Source organism: Tachyglossus aculeatus, chromosome 8 (genome assembly GCF_015852505.1).
Source record: "Tachyglossus aculeatus isolate mTacAcu1 chromosome 8, mTacAcu1.pri, whole genome shotgun sequence".
Classification (NCBI taxonomy): Eukaryota; Metazoa; Chordata; class Mammalia; order Monotremata; family Tachyglossidae; genus Tachyglossus; species Tachyglossus aculeatus.
Window position 1 is genome coordinate 19,831,589 of NC_052073.1, and position 6,225 is coordinate 19,837,813.

The 6,225-nt window shown below is 40.7% G+C and overlaps 1 non-coding gene across 1 annotated transcript; it reads left to right on the forward strand.

Annotated features, from left to right (window-relative positions):
- The first annotated feature begins 5,378 nt into the window (after positions 1 to 5,378).
- LOC119931873 lies at positions 5,379 to 5,517 on the forward strand. Its single transcript, XR_005452178.1, has one exon. It is a non-coding gene; the product is annotated as a small nucleolar RNA SNORA7 (small nucleolar RNA).
- Positions 5,518 to 6,225: the final 708 nt, after the last annotated feature.

A 6,225-nucleotide genomic window follows, 5' to 3' on the forward strand; every position in this document is an offset into this window, starting at 1 on the left:
GGATTCCATTTACAGGAAATTATTGGTATATCTGCAGAAAAAAGTGGAAAAGCTAGAGTTAAATGCTGTTTCCCAAAAGGAAAAAGAGGTCATCCACTTGAAATTGCACTTCTTGTGACAGCTGATGGAAAAAATGAAATGTTAATAAACTTATTGTTTTCTTGAGAGAGAGAGACTCTTTAAGATTTTTTATATTGCCCAGGCGGTCCTGGGAAAAGGAGCCATGAACTTGGAGTGTAGATGGATAGATTGGATCAGCTCAAGCATCTTCAAATCTATTCTTTTCAATGACTTAGAACCCTTTGCTATATAAATTGAGTCTGTCAAGTAAGAAGGAGAGCAAGGAGAAGTCTATCTCACAATTCTCCTGAAATAACAACTTTAGTGAGTTCTGATAAGGGGACTTCAGAAAAAATAGCATAAAGCATCTCTTCATCTCTCACCATTGGAAGGATCACTTGCACTACACAAAAGTTAACTTTCCAACTTTGTAATGTGCCTTTCCAAAAGTTTTGGTTGCACTTTGATAGTGTCTCATCATAATGAGGGATGAACCTTACTTCAGTCATGAAGCTGTCAGGACTGAGAACCTGATTGAAGACCTGATTCTAGGGCTACTGATTCTCCTAGCACCATTCTTATTCTCTTGTCCCTGCCAGTCAAATTTTCTTAGGAACAGTGAATGCAACAAGTGGACAGAATACAACATATTATGAAAGAAATGGAAACTAAATATGAAGAAAATTCAAATTACATACAAAACCTATTTATGGCCAAATTGACTGTAGGGTAGTGTTAGTGTTATAGCATCATAGAAAGGTGGTGGGTTGGGGGATGAAGTTGGGGGAGGGTGATGGGGCATGGTTAATTACTGCAATAGTCACTGGGTCTTCACTGGTATCATTACCCAGGTATTTTCAGGATTCTTGATGAGTCTGTCCACCACATGAGATGCGCACTGGTGGGTTTTGTGTTTTTTTTTTAAATGGTATTTGTTAAGCATTTACTATGAACCGGGCACTTTACTAAGCATTGGGGTAGATACAAGATAATCAGGTTGGACACAGTCTCTGTCCCACATAGGGCTCACAGTCTAATTTCCCATTCTACCTAAGAAATAGCTTAGGCACAGAGAAATTAAGTGACTTGCCCAAGGTCACCCAGCAGACAAGTGTCAGAGCTAGGATTAGAACTCAGGTCCTCTGACTCCTAAGCCCATGCTTTTTCCATTAATTAGGCCAGGCTGCTTCTTCAGTCAGAAATCTTCACCACTGACAACATGGCCCCAGCAGGTATTTTCCTCCTTCTGGCTATTTCACTCTCTCATCCCCTGTGATCAACTTTGGTAGGAGAGAGGAGAATATTTCCTTTCGAAAAAGGCCGGAGAGTGGGCGGAGAGGTGGGGGGCTGGAGGGAGACTATTTTCATTAGCTAAATTGCAGAAACAAAAAAAAAGAGCATTTCCAGGCACATTCCATCCCCTTGTTCTTCAGCATCACACTGTGACACTCACTTTGACCCTTTATCTCACCCCTGCACTTTGGATTTGCACCCTTTATTTTCCGCTCCCTCAGCCTCACAGCGCATGTACATATCCAAAAATTATTTATTTATAATATCTGCTTCCCCCTCTAGCTCACTGTGGGCATCTATCAATTCTGTTATATTGTATTCTCCCAAGCACTTAGGGTGGTCTGCACATAGTAAGCACTAAATAAATATGATTGATTGATTCATTCATTGATCTCAGGGGAAAGATGACAGCAAGATTCTAGGCACCGATTCTCTAGACAATGAAGCAAGTGGAGATTGTCACACAAATCCTGCAGGATACACCACCACATTAACCAAGTGTGTTGAAATGTTCACATGCCTCTTTGAACCATGCAAAATGTTAATTATTCCTCGGACCCTGGAAGGAAATGAAATGTTGGTACCCACGATTTGGAGTGGTTGAATTCACTGCCTGCCTTTGCTTTAATTAAGTTCCAAGTACTCTCTTTCAATCAGAAATGAGACTTTTCTTCCTTAGTCAACCTTCTTTAAGTGCATAGGGAGTCAGAACATAAGATGAAGGCTGTATTTTCTCTTTTAAAATGGAAACAGTAAGTTATTAAACAAGATCCAACTGGCTCATTTGGCCCTCCCCTTAATTTCCTCAATGTAGTACCTACCCTTTACTGGGAGGGCTACTGAAAACACAATTCATTCCCAAAGTAAAAGTAGATGTTGCAGAACAGGAAGAACCTGACATACACATTGTAATCCATTGACTCATCCACTGTGTCCACAAAAAAGCTGTCCTGGACCTGAGCTGCCCTAGTTGGGTTTGCCAAAGGAACTCTTTAAAACTGGGGATGTTGAAGAAACAATGGAAATAAGTCCAATGCCAACTACAATTCAGTTAACTCCCAGTTAGCTGAGCTAATGGAGTGATGCTAATGGCTATGCAAATAATAGAAAGCAGTGGCTAATACAGTGTAGAGAAAACTGCTTGGGACTTATGAGGGCAACAGAGAATAAGGAGGAAATGCTTAGTCCATGCCATGGCTTTCTGGGGCTTAGTCCTGGGAGCTGGAGGCAGGGCCCCAGAACCAGCTCCAAAATCCCAGCCCTAGTATTTTGGAGACAGATCTTTAGTAAGCTGAGCAAGTCCACTTTGAGTGTCAGAGATGCTGGCCACTGTCAAAGGCCAGAGAAAGACAACCTAGTGGACAGGAGAAGGGGCATATCTTCCACCTTTTAAATGCCCTCTCAAAAGTAATCCAACTCCACAATGGGAGTCGGGCTGGATTTTGGGTGGAACAAAGGGGAGTGGCAGGGTGCTAAAAACTGGCAAAGTTCTTGAGGTCTGTCAGGAAGATAGAGTTGGCAGGTAATGAAAGGCCCTAGGTTCACTAGATTGAAAACAGGTGTCTAACCTATCATGTAGACCCCTGGATTGTGAACTCCTTGAGGGCAAGCTTCATATCTAGCAACTCTATTGCACTGTATTTTTCCAAGCCCTTAGTACAGTGCTCTGCACAACAGTAAGAACTCTATAAATACCATTGATTGATTGATTGATTACAGAATCTGAGAGATTCAGTAGGGAGGCAGATAAGAGAGGGTTGTACAGTAACATACAACTGCTGAGCATAGGTGTACTTCCCAACAAACAACTGGTGAGCACAGGTGTACTTCACCACCTAAATCAGTGCTCTTGCAGAAAAATTTTGAAGACAATATATACTCTCCCCAAAAATGAACCCTTCCCTTGGGTTTTGGGTTCACTGAATGCTTCTTCTGATTGCCAAGAGAATCAAAAGTCTTAAGAAGGGAAACATCAATGTGGGGAGGGAGATTGTCATTTTTAGTGTCATTAAAGTGTTTCTTTCTCCACAGTTTGTTTTTGGGACCGGTGGACCAGGCTAATTTCCAAGGCTGGAAAACTCTTACCAAAGTTATTATTCACATATGGGCAGGTGTGGTGAATCTAAGTAGGGATTGCATCCATCCAAGACAACAAACAAGAGGGCAAAAATCCTATTGTATTATATTCTATTGTGTAAAGATATAATTCAGGCTTTAGTTCATTGACATTGAAAAAGATGTAAGGTGTGTTGAAAATGAACACAAAGAGCGTCATTCACCTGGAGGTTATAAATATAGGCTTGAGAGTACATGTCTCTTGGGACCCTTCACGCCTCATACTGGGACCTGGGTAAATAATTTAATCCTTTAGTAGCTTTGTTTCCCTGAAAATATTGTCTCATTGAACCCAGCTCAAGGGAATGTTTTGAGGGTTAATGTGCTAATGGTGGCAAAGCGCTTTAGAAATGAAAAACCATATATGAAAGTATTATTAAATCCCTGTGGAGTGTAGCAAGTGACAATAAAATAGCAGTAATATTTTATGCTTTTTTCCAAATGTGTGTCACCCTCGATAACCTATAAAATATTCTGCAGCCCACACTGCGAATGAAAAGGAAGTAGGACACTCTGATAGAGGAAAAATGGAGAATATTACCTGTCAGCAATGACAGGGAAAACTGATGAGTTAAAGTGTTTAACTGTTCAAGGTAGTACTTAAAATACACTGCATTCAATTTTGGGCAATTTATCCAGATCTACAATTAACAGTAAAGGGAGCGTCAAAAAAATCATGACATAAACTTTCATTTTAACCACAACAAACTTTTCATTTTTAAGAATGTTTTAAATTATGTTTTTCTGTAATTGTTCCTCACCTGAGCCAGTTTTAGTATCTTCTCAGTAACCTGAGAAGCAGCATGGCCTAGTGGAAAGCTCGCAGACCTGGGTGTCAGGAGACCTAGGATCTAATCCCAGTTTCTCCACCGGCCTTCTCGGAAACCTTGGGTAAGTCACTTTACATCTCTGTATCTCAATTTTCATATCTGTAAAATGATAATTCTGTTCTCCCTCCCCTTTTGACTGTAAGCCTCATGATGGATAGGGACTGTGTCTGATCTGTTTGCATTGTATCTACCCTACCCTTAGCACGGGGCTTGACATAGTAAATGCTTAAGAAATACCATTATTATTAGTAATAGTGAAGGTTTTCAAACACAAAATTAACAAAAGGATTTAAGGGATCTACAATACTGTTGATTTTTTTTCAAATCAGCAGTATTTACTGAGCACTTACTCTGTACAGAGCACTGTTCTAAGAACTTGGGAGAAGCAGCATAGCCAGTGGAATGAGCACAGGCCTATGAATCAGGACCTAAATTCTAATCCCAGCTCTGCCATATGCCTGCTGAGTGTCCTTGGCATTTAAAATCTCTGTGCCTCAGATTCTTCATCTTCACAATGGGGCTTAAATAGTGCTTAGAACAGTGCTTGGCACATAGTAAGCGCTTGACAAATACCATTATTATTATTATTATCATTACTACTTACTCTGTGAGCACCATGAAGGACAGGAACCATGTCTGACCTAATTAACTTGTATCTTCCACAGCATTTAGTATAGTGCTTGGCACACAGTAAGAGCTTAAATACCATTATTATTGGGAGAGTAAAATAGAGTTATTAGACATGATCAACATCCTGAAGGATCTTACAGTCTAGCAAGACAGACACTAAGATAAATTATAGGAAAGGGAAAGCAGTGGGATATAGAAATCCAATAAAAAGGATCCTAAAAAAAGGATATAAGCACTTTAGAGTGTGAGTATTCAAGTGTTATCTTCTACACTCTTCCAATATCTACCCTACTCTCCTTGTTAATATCAACCAGAGAAATCAGCTTAAGGCTTCCACAATCTGAAGGTGGTGCCACAGATGAGAGTCAGGTTTCATATTTATTCAAAAATATATGCAGACAGTCCTCTATAACTGGAAGAACAAAGAAAAACATGGTTAGTGAGAATTGTAGCTTCTCAGAATAGCACCTGGAGAGTTTCCAGTACTCTACCAGTCTCAGCTACAAGAGGGATAGTCAAGCAGAGGCATATCCATTCCATTCCTGGCTTTGGGCAGTAGCTAGTGAGTGGAAGGCAATCTCCTACAAGTTAAAGCTCACCTGTGCTGGTTAGTGGTAGCATGGGAGAGAGTCGAGGGCAGAGACTCTAGTTTATTGCATGGAAGAAGGCAATGGTAAACCGCTTCTGTATTTTTACCAAGAAAACTCTATGGATACCCTACCAAAATGTTTGCAGATGGAGGTGGGGCGATCTGGGAGTGATGTATCCATGGAGTCGCTATGGGCTTGAGATGACTTGATGCCATAAGACAAGTGGGAATTTATCAGATGATGCTGCTTTGATTGCTGCTCCTTCCTTGGTAAACAGGGAATTCAATTTAGTTTTACATTTCTGGTTCATACTATATGACTGCCCAGTGCTGCATACTCTGATGTGTGCTAATATGCAAGAAGTATTCATGAACTGAATGGAACTTCTGAAAACAAGCATTGAGCCAAGATTCCCCTTTATTTCTTTTGTCTGTGAGAAGATAAGGAGAATGTCTTTCAGAGCCAATTCAGCCCATCCTATCTCATCTGCCTTCATCAGTACCTCTCCTTTGGGGCTAACATTTATGCTCTTTTGGAAATGAAACAACCCTTCTCTGGATTGTTGCACATGACTTGTAGCAGTAGTGTGGCTTAATGGAAAGAGCCCAGTCTTTGAAGTCAGAGGTCATGGGTTCTAATCCCGGTTCCACCACTTGTCTGCTGTGTGACCTTGGGCAAGTTAGTTGAGAGCCTGGAAACCAAGTGTG